At 43.3% G+C, this 14,573-nt stretch overlaps 1 protein-coding gene across 1 annotated transcript in view; it reads left to right on the top strand.

The window, feature by feature from the left end:
• LOC118788492 (CD276 antigen-like) overlaps positions 1 to 12,957 on the top strand; it is a 61,750-nt gene extending 48,793 nt beyond the window's left edge. The window contains exon 8 of the mRNA XM_036544509.1: positions 12,886 to 12,957. The gene's annotated coding sequence lies outside the window, so the exon portion shown is untranslated. The remainder of the gene's footprint in view (positions 1 to 12,885) is intronic.
• The last annotated feature ends 1,616 nt before the right edge of the window (positions 12,958 to 14,573 follow it).

The following is a 14,573-nucleotide window of genomic DNA, read 5'->3' as shown; positions in this document are numbered from 1 at the left end:
TCACACTGGTAATATATTCATTCCACCATGCTGTGTCTGTAAAATTCCGTTGTGCTTGGGGTTCCTTTGTTTAGCCTGAGCCATTCAGCAGCCATATGATCAGCCCACATTGGCTCGGAGTCCACAGCGGCAGAATAGATTGGCTTTACTCCACTGGTGCTGGGGTGGGTATGTCAGCAGGGCCTCCTCATCTCACTGCTCTCAGGCACCTACCACTTGCTCAGATGGCATCAGTGGGGATTTACCCACTCTGCAATCACCCTCTGATCCGTTGTGGTGCATTGTGGAAAAAACAGCCATTGACTACTTGCGGGTGCACTGGTGGATCACATTTGCCTCACTTCAGAAGTTCTCGCGGTGAGACAAGGGAAAAAGCAGAGAATCTTTTATGCCATTCTTACTGTAAAATATTATGCAGTTTCATACTTCATACTTCATACAGAACAAAAACAATGGCTTTCAGCCATTCAGGTACAGTTAGGTTTCATCAGTATTATTTGTTCAGCTGGATGTTCATGTTAGAGGTGTGATGCAACACTACAGAGTAAACAGCCCGAGTCCTTGAGTACCTTTAGATTTGCATGCATGAAAGAGAAATCCAAGGTACCAGTCTTGGAAAATAAGTCAGGTGGCAGACTGCAGTGACTGGCAGAGAGACGTGGGGTGCTTATTAAGTGCTGGACAGCATATGTTTTTAGCGAGTTGGAAGTGCATCAAAGTCCGCTTAAAGTACACTCGCCAAACAGGAAGGGGGGGGGGGGCACATTAGGGAGGAGCCAGCGTGTGACCAGGAGCAGGTGACCTGTGGAGGAAAGAGAGAAGTTACCTCACAGCTTAATGATACAAAATCTGATGCCTCCTTTTTTATCCCCCCCTGCCCCCAGCACTCTGCAGTACAGCTTTAATGGGGAATCTACCTTAATACCACACTGCCAACATGCCTCTGTCTCATTGTGTGTGTCCCGTTGTTATATTTTATCTTACCTATCCTTAAACTGTGCGCTACAAAGAATGAAATTAACATTATGTAGGATGTGATTCCCAGAAATACAAAGCAATTAGCAGTAAAGACAGCAGTATGTCAGTAACTATATGATGATTTTTTTGATTTTTTGCTGTAAGATTCTGACCTTCAGTTAAAGTGCAAACATTTGCAAAATATGCTGTATACCTGACTGTATACCTGACTCCTCTGCTGAATCATGGAGGATCGATGCTTTGGGTATTTGTATGGCAGTTTATTGATCGATTACTGACTCTTTGCAGTGTGGAGCACATTACCTTTCATAGTGAAAGTTTTTTTTTTCTCAGTTATTGGCCATATTTGTTTTCTCCAGCCTTGTTTTTTTTAATATTTGCCTTCTGCCTATTGAAATGCATCTTGGATTGTTCTGTGGCAAAACCAAGGAGAGTTTGGCTAGATAGATTGGGCACATAAAGTGAGGGCTGTTTACTGGGTGTTCTGTTCATACACCTAGCTAAACAACTTTTCAAGCACCAGTGGCTTCTTAGAGAAAGTTATATTTCATTATAAGTTCCTTTCAAATATGTGTTCAATGATGAAATGATAAATCTTTGTTTTTTAAAGAATAGCAGAAGTTATTTAAATGATTTTTCTGCTGTCCTCAGTATGTCAGCTGTGGTATTTTATATACAGCATTGGATTTCCCCTTTTCTTAAATCTGAAGCTTAATTACAAGCTTTAGCATAACACTATTTACAAATCTCTTTGGAATTATGTAGTCATATTGGCTAGTCTGTTCTGTTGCCTTTAACACGTAAACAAACACAAGTATGATAAAATGAAAAGACTAGTACACGTCTCTCATGAGAAAGCATTTTAGTTAGGATGATCCTGTGGAGGAAAAAAAAAACAACCAATTAGACCCTAGGCTATCCTGGGAGGTATTAATGACGGTTTTATGTCTCATAAGCCCAAAGTGCCCACTGTGGTGCTTTAATTACCTTGCATTGAAGGAGAATACAGGAAATAAGTCTATGCGCTGTATTAAATCATATTAGAATAACAAAGCAAATTGAGATATGATTGTAAGGAATACCTGGCACGACCTTGGCGGAGCCCAAAGCAACTGGTGCGGTGAGTAATTACCCTGCTGCCCCTCCTGAAAAACTGAAAGGAGGGTGATCCACCCCCCGCCCTGTTCCATAATTTTCTGTCAGATAACAGTAAACGAAAGGTTGCTGGTTCAGTTCCCTGCTGGAGCCCTGCTATTGTACCCTTGGGCAGGGTACTTTGCCCACAATTGCCTCAGCATATACTCAGCTGCATAAATGGATAAAATTGTAAGTCGCTCTGGATAAGAACATCTGATAAATGACAATATTATAATGTAATGTAATGTAATGTAAGTGTGTGGGGAATGAACTGCCCTCCTCGGGGGTAGAGGGAAAAGCAGAGATCAGACACACTGGCTCATGTTGTAGATTCCAGACGTCATTCCCAAGTTCTGGCACTCTCATTGTCCTGACCCTCACCTGGAGATATGTTAGACTATGAATGGTGGCACGACAGATACATGCATAACAATACCAAACAAATTCCAGGTTAATTGTGGTGTTATAACATACTGCCACAATAATACTACAGTACATTATAATAGTGTAATTGAATTGTGTAACCCTTACTGAAAGGGTTGTGAGAGTTACTGTATATCCAAATACAGAGTAATTTACATGCCACTTTAATTGATCAGTGACAAATTTCAGTCATGAAAGCTCTGGTACTTAATCAGATTACTTCAAGGACATTTTTTTGGCAATATGTATGGCTTCATATGCTTGAGCGAATACCTACTGTATGTTCAAATGCCACAATGATATATAAGTTGATAATGCGGGAAGTGTAAGATGAAGAGGCCATTACATTTTATCCAGCACAGTATAGCTCTGTATAGATGCTGCAAACCTGCTAGGTGTCAGGCTGTTAACCTCACACAGTTGTAGTCCTCCTCACTCTCTCATTTCCTTGTAAGCATCATCCATTTCGGCAAATAGTCTTACTAGATTAATTTCTTCTGATCTTAATCATGAGTTATTATAAGACTTGCAAACAGAATATATCAGTTTCTTTATCTCAGGATTTTTATCAGATAAACTATTCATTTAAGAAAAATATGTAGTTGTCCAGAAATCCGCTTGGATCCTGCCTTAACGGGTAACCATGGAAGCTGAAAATACGCTCTGCACTGATACACAACAACAGAATGCAGCTGGTTTGGTTGGCAGTGTGGAAGTCAACAAGCTTATGACCATTAACAGGAAGTCTGCAGGCTCTCACCATGCAGTGAACCAGAAATGTAATTTACAGCACCTGTGTGCTAAACATCCACTGTTCAATGCACAATGTGTCAACAGGCTCATGGCTATCAAAGCTGCAAATCCAATAGGAAGCTGGCGAACCTGAAATGCTTTGCAACGTGTCATTCACTACTTGAACAAGGGAGCCATTTCTGCACAGTCAATCTGATGAAGTAAAGTTCAAAACCTATTGCTCATTAAATCCAGATATACAAAACAGGATATTCATTTAAAATCTCCAGCCAATAAATCTTTTTGCTGATTCCATTTTAATGCAGTATCTTTGCATATGATACAGAGGGCTTTGTACACGATAACCAGCTGATACCATTTTGCTGCCTGTCTTGTGGTAACTCCTGTCAGCAGGTAGTAGGACTTCTGTCACCGGGTAGATTCCAGGGTGGGCTTCTGCTGTGTTCTGCCTTATAAAAGGGGTAAGGTGTTCAGTAAAGATTTCAGGGCAGCACTGTTGCGTGGTGAGGAGCAGCACTCGTAACTGAAAGGTTGCTGGTTTGATTCCCTGCTAGGGCACTGCTACCGCACCCTTGGGCAAAGTGCCTAACCCAGAACTGCCTCAGTAAATATCAAGCTGTATTAATGGATAACATGTAAAATTGTAACATATGCAAGTTGCTCTAGATAAGGGCGTCTGCTGAATGACATTAATGTAATGTAATTACAGATTAGCTAGCTAGCAGCTGGATCCAGCTAAGTTTACAAGTAGGTTTTTAACACGAGTCAGGTGAAAGGTTACGGGGCATAATAACCTGAATGCAGCAAGAATGAATGCTGGGCATTTTAAAAGTCTAGCCTGTTAAGGGGGTGGGGTACTTAAACCTGAAATACTAATGCATGTAAAAGGAGATTTTCATTCATACATTGTCTATTTTCCCAATTACTTAGCAGTAAAAACAAAACAAAGCTCTGTAAAAGTTAGTAATCTGACTACTCATGTTACACATTTAAATACAACAGAATACAGTTACTGTATGAATACATGAAACTCCATTACATGTGTTTTTCTACTTCCCAGCCCTAATGTCTGAATAGCCTGGAATTAAACTTTTTGTCTTTCCTCACAAAGACAGTCTCTCGCCCACTTCCCTCTTAAATGTAAATGTCTGAAACACACAGCGAAAAGAACGAAAGAAACCCTCAACAACGACCAAAAAGTAGCAGTGGAGTCTAGAAGTGAGCTTCTAGGTTAATTTCTTTTCCATTGAGAGTGTGCGCATTAATACGGCTCAACAGACAGGCCCTGTAGGTACAATTAGTGGCAGATGACACCCCCCCTCCATTTCTCCTGAACAGAGCCCTCAAATATTTATTTAATCTCTCTCCTCCCACTCGTAGCATAACTCGGCGCTGTCACGCTCGCCGTATGGCTCCCTCCTCGCTGATTCATTTGCTTCTTTATTTTGGCTGAGGGCCCCGTGTTGTTGTTTGCGAGGGAATGGAGATAACGGGTCACTTAGGAGACATCGGAACGATGGAAGGGGAAGAAAAGGAGGCAGGAGAGGCAGCGGAAGCCAAGGCAGGGAAGCCAAGGCCGGATCGAGACGAGCGTCTCTCCTGGAGGAATCCGTGGTGGAAACGCCGCGTCTCCTCCGCGGGGGTTTGACCTTTGGTTCCAGGGGACACAAGGCTGATGCAGGATCGCGGCCGTGCAGGAAGTATCCCAGCAGACCGCTCGGATGGCGTTCTGTCCGGTGGGTTAGGCAACGGGGCCGACCTGCCTGACACTGATGCGGGCCGACAGAACGATAATGGCAGCACACCGCCCCAGGGGAAGGAGTTGGGCTCGCTCTCCTCTCGCTCTCTCTCTCTTTCTCTGCTTTCCTGTATTGCTTTATTTATTCATTTTCATATGCTTAGCCCAGGCAGTGCTGATTTCAGAAAGTGGAAAATAACTGACTGATGACTCCCAGAAGCGAAACTGGCTAACTGTTAGCACAACATAGTGAGATACAGGACAGATGGTTAAATCCAGACCTAAAATTTACCTGATGAAGAACCATGTGGATTTTACAATAAAAGATGAGGAGGCACAATGGTACAACAAGCTTTCTACATCATGGAACTCATTATCAGAGATTTCTGCCCTGGTAGCAGGCGTAAGGGGACACAGTCACAGATCCGATGTGATCCGCTGCTGATGAGCATATGGTTATCCCTCGCCATTAGCGTTTTAGCATAGAAGGTCCTCTCCATGGAATAGTCCACATGCCAAGTGTGCATAGATTTCCTGTCTTCTGTGTGCTTTTTTTCTTAAAAGAAGGATACTCTAAACCGTATAGAAACTGACCGCCTCAGGACTCAATTATCCAGCGTGAATTAGTCAGACCGCAGATGAGCGCGTATCAGCGCAGTCCACAGCGCGAGTTCCTCCCAGCCCCGTGGCTCTGGCAGTGCTTCGCATCTCAGGTGACGCACGAGTCCCAGAGGCTGTTTTATCGGCCTCTCGTTTCGATAGGGGGCTCCGTCCGCATGCGGCCGCCGGCGCACCCCGTCAACACTGCTTAACGCTCACCTCCCGGGGTCCCAGCGCGGGCGTCCTCGCGTCCCCGCGCCCCTCAATCACACAGGCGGAGGCCCGATCTTCCCACAGATTACTTTCCCCATTACCTCGGGCCGCGCGGGACGCTCGGCCGGCCCTCTTATCAGCCGCGTAACGCCTGACTCTCCCAGCGGGAGCCAGCGCGTCGGCATCGCTCCTGAAGGCACCGAACCCCGGATTGGAAGCACAAACACGGTTTAAGAGTTGCATCTTGGTAGAGGAATCCACGGCTTTTGCGAATATTTACCCGACCTCGTAAATACAGAGCTGCATCGATGCCACTCTAATCCAAAGCAGTGCTAATTCGCTCTGCGTTGCCAAGGTGTTTTCAACATAGGAAGCTAATCAAAGGACTATGTCGGGAACATCAAGGGGTTTATAGAATTCAGGCGTGTAAACACAGGGTTTGGCTTTTCTCAAATGGGAATATTACACTATTCCAGCAACATACGGTGTGAGGCTCTTTAATGTGTACCTTTCAGAAGTGTGTTTGCTTCTACTACAGATGTTAGAACATACGCCGTGTGAGAACATACGCCACTGAAATGAAAGGAAGAAAGGGCTTTAAGATGTTCATGTTTGTACACTGACAGACTGGGCCAAGAGATAAACTGCACATTGCAGGGAAACAAGATTCCATAAGTGATAAGAAAACTCAACAGAGCTTTATATAAAAAAAAAAAGTCACGAGGTTATTGCTTGTGAACTCTTCCGATGCAATATTGTGAGTATTAGAGTAAAGGAGGTGAAGGGGAGAAGAGTGGACAATGATGTTTCTTCCCCAAAGACCCACAGACCAGTAAGAGAGTCCTGTAGTTTTTTTTTTTTTTTTACCCACAATGCATCACTTTTAATTTCAACGGAACATGGTATTGTCAAGGTCAACACTGCTACCTTTCATTTTATCCTTACTGTAGCAGTGGGGGGCTTTCACAGGGAGGCAACGAGCTTAACCACCAGAGTGGAGAACCAGACCAAGTCTCCCTCTCCACAACACAGTGACATTAACACATTCCCTGTCTACGCTGTTATTATTGTAGTTGTTGTTGTGAAGCGAAAAAATGCATTACTTCGTTTATACGAAAAGACGTTGCTCACATTGCTTATTCCTTTGAAAATTTTCATCATAACGGACCACACCTTTCTTTTGTGAATTAGCAATTCATCCGATAATGAGTGTCCTTCAGGGTAGAGAGATGGGTTTGTGTGTGTGTGTGTGTGTGTGTGAGTGTGTGTGTGTGTGTGTGCGCGCATGCGTGTGCACAGATAGAGTGCTGATTGGATCCAGGGCCTTCATGTAAGCTGTTCCTTCCAGACACTTGTCAGCCTGCAGAAAAGCATGTACCGAAAGTGCACACTGACATGCCCGTTGTCGGAGCTATGCTTACGTACCTGTAACCAACGGCCTTCCATCCCCTGCCACTCTGTCATCATAACCCGAAGCCTTTTTATTTTTCCATGTAGTTGCCCACATCGCAACAGCTTTAAAAGGAGCTTATCTTGGTGTCCTTTAAAGCTCTAGTCTGTGCCATTTTCCCTCCCGGTTTTTCACTCTGTCTTTATTGGAAATACGGTAAGCCGTGTTTGTGGGGTGGGAGTGGAGGTTGTCGCCCACTCAGGAAATGAAAATTCATATTTGCACATCTACTGCAGTGGGCAGCTAATTATTTTCTGGCCAAGGTGAAGGGACTGACAACCGTTGAACTCCCCTCCGGCATAACCACTTCAGAGAACCGTGCATATTACAAATGTCAAATTAGTATTTTTATTATTTTATGAGTATTAGTAGTAGTGAAGAAACTTTTTTCATCTTAATGGATTTTTCAGTGTCCTTTTTGCATTTTTTTACACATAATTCTGGAACGGCCAGCTGTACGCTAGGCTCAACTCTTTGCGCTCCCACAACGTTTGCACAAGATCACTGAAGCAGGACAAGCGCAATCCTCCAGTGCACTTGGATGCAAGCCAATGGCGATGTTTTCACACTGCCAGTCCTACTGCACCACAACAGGGCACATGGAGTAGGGGTGGGTCCTCACTGACTTCACTGAGAGACTTTGTAGGTGCCTCACGAACCAGCAGAGGGCGCTGCAGCAGAGAGGCGAGGGACCCCTGCTGACATACCCACCCCCACCCCAAGAGGAACGAAGGCGATTTGTTCTGCTGCCATGGGCTCCGGGTCATTGTCAGCTGATTACATGCCTGGGATCGAACCAGCCTGTGCCCACATTAGCTGGCTGAGCCACTCGGGAGACCCCATCCGAATGGATTTTTAACATCAATTTCACTCATGAATGAAGGTAAAAACAAAGGCGCTGCCCTTCTAGGTATGTGTAGAAGGGCAGTACTATATGCAAAGAAAATGTTTATTTAAAAAACATTTTAACAATTAAGACATTACATTTTAAATTTTGAAGTTAAAAAAGTTTAGTAAATAACCCCAACCCCCACTACCTGGAAGACCCACAGGCATCTCTGGTGAAAATTGACATGTCAGGTTTCCTGCATGCTATGGCAGGGAAGCTTTTCTGCTACCTTGCACATACTCATGTAAAGAAATGGAAATCTCTACTTCAACCTCCGCCTCATACCCATGTGACGGGGGGCAGAAGTGATCGTAAGGTAACCTTTTCAAGTAAACTCTTGTCAAAAGTAAACACGCTATACCTGGCTTGTTTTACAATCTCATTCTTTCCATTTTATTTACTTTGCAATGACGAACCAAGGACGCCGCCGAGCGGCTGTCCCTGCCTGTTTTGTGGTGTCTCTCTCTCCCTCTCCGCACAAACAGTGCGGGATTTTGTTTGAGCTCTGTTCGATTGAGGTAGACTATTCACATGAATCCTGTTCTTTGACCTCGAAATGCGCTTGCGAGCGCGCGCACTCAAGTTGTCTTCCATGAGGCCTTATGAGAGTTGCTGCAACAACCGAGTGATCACAAACACAACAAGCAAGAACAATGGAAATCCTTCAGGGCGCAGCAAGGCAAAGACAAACTTTCAGCTGAGAACACGGCAGCCACGGCCATCTGTCAGCCAGGTTTTGGGCTTGTGTATCTGTGACCTTTAACCTCCGACAAGATCAAATAAATAAACACACTGAACAAAGGAGGCAGCCAGTGTAAGCTCCTATTGTTGTCATATTGCATCTGGAAAATGAATCGGGCGGACAGACGAAATTGTTGACGTGGACAAATGAATCGGATGCCATCTGAGGTGCCCGGGCTCCCAGAGAAAATGGAGTGATCGCAGTCTGCACTGGACTTTTGGGCCTTTTTTATTTTCTTTTTTTTTCTCCCCTTCCCGCTCTTCTTCCTCTTTTCTGCCGATGAATCACTCCACCTTTGGGGTTTGCCACGAGAGTCTCTTCAAACACGGCTTTGTGCCAGAGCCGAGAATCAAGATTAATGCACTTTCACAGTTCACTCCTGCTCCGGGGAAGGAGTAGCCGTAATTAACACCGCGGGGCCTTGAGGTGGGGTGGGAATGATGCAAAATAAAGAAACGCGATTGCACATGAGAACCTTTGTGGTGTGTTGCAGCGGGGTCGTATGCAAGAGCAGCTTGTGACATTTGTGTGAAGGCATGACAGAGCAGCTTCGCACAGATGTGTGGCATCAGCCTCCCACTTTGTAATTTTAAAGGTCTTAGTTATTCCGTTGTATTACATATATACATATACATATATATTTGTATGTAATTACATTATATGTACATGTATGTACTTTATATGTATGTACACTGAAACTGTTCACCTCCTTTAAGGCACCCAGGCATATGGGCATATATTAACACAAAAAAAGTTAAAATGTAAACTTGCAGATGATCAGCAGCAGAGGTCTTGTCAGCATATATTGTGCATAAATCTTCTCACTGACAGGTTAACTTAAACTAAATAAGCCTTCTGCTTTCTACATATTTTCATCTCCCAGGTTCAGGTGTTTCTGAAGCTCATTCATTACTGAGGTTGTTTGTGTCAGTTTGCAATGGTGAAGTGCTACGTTGTGTAATATGTAACTTGTATCGATTACAGAATTCCCCGAAAAGTTTTTCTTTTAATGCGAGTGTCATCAAAATGTCTGACTAGTAGCTAGCTTTTTGTACAGTGCAGTGCAGGTATTAAAAAAGAGAAGCTAATCAAATGAAATATGGCACTTCAATTTCAATGCAAATGAGGGGAAAAAATGAATGCAGTGTGCATTTATTCATTACAGTAAGCTTGCTCTGCAGCTGCTTTTTAGGCGCACAATCTCCTGTAGCCCGTGTAAATTAGTGCAGTGTCTCCTGCATTCTACATAAATGAAGCTGTCCGTCAGTTTCCTGCCTCACTGCTAATGTTGTCTTCTGTGTTGTTGCCGCATTTCTTGAATGGAGGAAAGTTGTTTGGGAGAGGGAAGCAAACTGGGATTGCACATATGCTCCATGGCAGGGTGTACCCTAGATTTATGCAGCAACCTACATACAGTACATAACCACAGTAACCCTGAGTTCCCGTGCCTTCTGTGACACATGCCCTCATTTAAATGTACAAAATTTGGGTAGTCTCATATGGCCGCGCAAAAAAAAAACACCCAAACTTGGATCGTTTTGGTTTTATTCCTTATTTGCTACTTCTCCATCTTAATTTTCCCACCACATTACATCACTGAAAATGTTTGAGTACCCCATATTATTTTATCTCAGAATTGGTCTCTGCTCATATTCAACAAATTCCCATGTCTGTTATAGCCATTTGTGGACATTCTTTGGTGTTATCAGAAAACAGATGACAGCAATCTTGGTTGTACTGTATATGAATGCTAGCTAGCTAAATAAAATCCTAACGAAATATTAATACAAAAGCTAATACAGCAATATAACTGCTACAGACCACAGAGCAATGAAATTCCTATCATTTCCAGTGTAAGTCCATTCAGTTCTAGCAAAATTCACCCTTCGGTAAGTTGGCATGTCATGTGAAATCTAGCTGTTAGACCACTGTCTAAGCTCCTACCTGACAGATTTCTTCTTCTTACCCACACTGCACCCTCAAAAAGAGCTCTGCAAGCAGAAAAAGAAAAGAAAAAATTAACAGAAACTTTTGGGAGGTTGAAGATGATGCAAAATATGTGTTCATTTGAGTGATGCATCACTCAAGACTCTCTCCAAATCTCAGAGAATGCGAGAAGGATCTACACTCTGTCTCTAAATGGAGTGCTGCTCTTTCAGTTGTGCCAACAAATTTGGCTGATTCACACATCTTTCTGGGAAACTGTTGGGTGTGTTTTCTTCTGGCTAAGACGTAACTGAAGCCTGGATCTGATTTAGCAGTTAGGCTGACTTCATCTGGTCCCTGATGGACACATGGTTACAAAATATATATATGTATGTGTGTGTGTGTGTGTGTGTGTGTGTGTGTATATATATATATATATATATATATATATATATATATATATATGACACACATGCACAGACACACACACCCCTCTGTTTCTTTTCAAATTTTGTTTCGATAAATTGAATCAGAGAAATAGCATTAATAGCATTAAGTTATGAAAAGCTTTTGAGGATAACAAAAGCCAGCAGAATCCATTGAGATTTGCCTCATAAGAGCTCTGGAGACTCTTCATGGCCCCTTAGCTATCGCATGAAAGGATTTATGGAGTGGTTAGAACTCTCTCCTCCAGGCAGAAAAGGGGATTGCATATTAGTATTTATCCCAAAATCTTATGGCCACTTTCCATTTTTATGTGCATTTTTTAAAGTACATTCACGCTGAAGCCATAGAATAAAAGGTAGCTGGAGTTAAAAGATCAGCACAAGCAAGTGAAATTGGGAGGAAGCCACATCAATATTCATAGAATGGCAAAAAAATAATGAGACAAGTGAAGAATGACACCAACACTTTTCATCTTATGCAGCCGAGTATAACATCTGCACAGTGTCTGCAACTCCAGCCATTTAAATCACATCAGACTCCAAATGAGCTTTATTGGTTTGACAGGTTAAAACAAGCATTGCCAAAATATTTACAGCACTATGTCTAAAACAAAGAGGAAAACAATCTTCCCCTCGTATTACAGCACATTTATACACATGTGCAGTCATACCTACGCATGCATACATGCTCTCTCTGCAATAAAAAGAGTGGGGAAAAAAACCCTTCAAATTAAATACAATTTGAGTATTTTTGTCATTTTATTGCCAGTCTAGACTAATTCCCAGGTGTATAGGATTAACCCATACTCAGCAATATCAGGGATGTCAAATATTAAACAGTCTCGGCTTCCATGGCAGTATAAGTTCTCTAACAATGAGGATAAGTTAGAGTGAGTCTAACGCAATAGTCTCTTTCACATTGCACTGAAAAGCAGTCTTTCTGCTGTTGGAAGTCACATGGGAATACTCTGGGGACCTGAAGGTTATGTAGAGACAGTTACCTGTGGTAATGGAGAGAGCAAAATGGAAAGGAATTGGAATGGAGAGGCTTAATTGATGGCTTCTTAACAGCGGTCCGTGACTGCATTTTTAAAACAGCGACAGAGCGGAGTGCACTTAGTACAATGGAGCGACCGCTGCAAATAGGCTAGCCTGACCCCTGCGCCTTCGTCTGAGGCTTGGTTGCGAATGCAGGCCCACGCTTTCAGGTCTCATCGTACCAATTAGCGCTGCAATAACCCGGAGCGGTTGGAGATGTAGCTGGCATCGGTGCCCGGTCCCTCGGTTCTCTCTCAGGAGCGCCTGGGGGCGAGAGTGTGACACCAGCCGCAGAGGGAGTACAGGAGCAGCAGCGATGTCCACTCCAGCCGGAGCGGCGTTTAAATCAGACCGCGTAATATCTGCTCAACAAAGGAAGACGGGGGCTAATATCAGCAAATATCTTCCACCTTCCCCCTCAGTGTCAGCTTGCAACTGCAAACATGGTGGAGGATTGTCTGTTTATAATCATGTGCCATGGTAAGGCGAGTCTTCTGGCTTGTATCATTATTGTTCTGTATGCCTCATATTTCTGTTCTGTTTCCCCTCCAGGTGTGAGGAGTGAGTGGTGAACACTGTGGACAGTGAGGAGAAACACCCTGGCTTTCATTTCAGTATCACCACAGTGTGCTGAGCTGGGACTACAGAAGAAAATCTGGCAGTGTCTGCTTCATGCCAGCTTCAGTCCCCACTCAGAGCAAAAGGACTGTACTGGACTCATTTTAATGTTTTTAGCATTGAATTTTCCTTCTGTAGATGTAGATAATACTTTCACCTTTTCATTTGTTTTAAAGAAAAGGCCTTGTCACATCTCTTGATTTCTGCCGCCATGTTCCATTGAGTGGCTATCTAGCATATTTAGGAATGAGACCAAAGGGATCAGCAAAAGTGCAAACCGTTTATAATTTCTGCCGCCTGTGAACGAACAGGCTTAATACACCAAAGAGGCAACTTTGACCCCCGCTGTTCTGAATCTGGAAAAAGACTGGCCAACTGGGTTTCACAACCCTGTGGTTCATTCAGCTCAATAAATACATTAGGATCACTATGCTAATAAACGCCAAGGTAAAAAGGACCCAAAAAAAAAGAGGTCCGAATCGGTGCCTGCAAACAGAATGGGTCTCCAGCACCCTCATCACCTGTGGATTTGCTAATTAGCAGTCATTTGTGAAGAAGCATGTTCTTGTCTCTATCTGTCTGCACTGCTATATTCAGTAACTTTGGGGGGAGTTTGGATCTGAATGTCAGCTAAGCTTGAACAAAGTTCAGATTGTGCATGGGATAAACCCCAGGCTGCTTGCTGCTTTGACAACCTCAACGTTAAGAAAAAATGATGTTTTGCAGCAACACTGCAAGAGGGATAGTTAGCTCTTACAGTTGTAGTGTTTTCCATGTGTTTTATACTGCCACCTCATTATATGTTCTGGTCACTTTTTGTACGGATGCATAGGAGAAAAATACGGTTCCCTGTCAGGTCCTGTTTGAATGTGTCTAGTCTGAAAATTCCTTGTGCCAAAATGTCAGTGCCATGCCCTTCATGGGAAAAAAATCTGCTAGTTATTTACATTAAATGTCATTCAGAAACCCTCTGGCTAACTGTGATTGTCCTGCTCATTCCCACAGCTCTCCTATGTGTCCATGCATAACTGAGCAGAATTGTTTTATCTGTCTTCTTACCCAGAGTGTGAGCAATGTTCAGATTCATAATTCATGCGCAGACGCCTCCATTTGGATTTATCTACAAGCCAGGCTTACTGTAATATGTGATAAACATAAATAACGATAATAGTAATACAAAAAAACACATGAAGGTTTTGTTTTTGAGAGGCTCACATCTGCTGATTACATTTTAAATTAAAGTGTTTGCATTTTTTTTTTTTTTTTTGTCTCCAGTCCTCGGGTGTTTGAAAAATGAATCATCGTTCAGAACTTGCTGGATAACTGTGTTATTGTTGTGGGAGAAAGCTGCGTGATTTCTGGCAGGCATTTTTCAAAGAGAGAGACGCGGCCCAAGCCGTCCTTGGCCGTTCTCCATTCGGTTTGGTCAGATGCAAGTTTGCACTTACGGTATGAACGTGTGTCTCTGCAGCGGCCCCTGCTGCCCTGTCATGAGGCACACGCACTGGCTGGAGACGGCCTACTAATTACCCCAGGGTATATTTAAGGGCACCAGGTAAAGTTCTGTGAGAAAATAAAATCAGGGGAGAGCAATCGGTTGCATGTACTGAGTGTTTGCACGT

The sequence above is a fragment of the Megalops cyprinoides genome, chromosome 13 (assembly GCF_013368585.1).
Source record: "Megalops cyprinoides isolate fMegCyp1 chromosome 13, fMegCyp1.pri, whole genome shotgun sequence".
In the NCBI taxonomy this organism is placed as follows: Eukaryota; Metazoa; Chordata; class Actinopteri; order Elopiformes; family Megalopidae; genus Megalops; species Megalops cyprinoides.
This window is presented reverse-complemented; position numbering and strand designations above follow the sequence as displayed.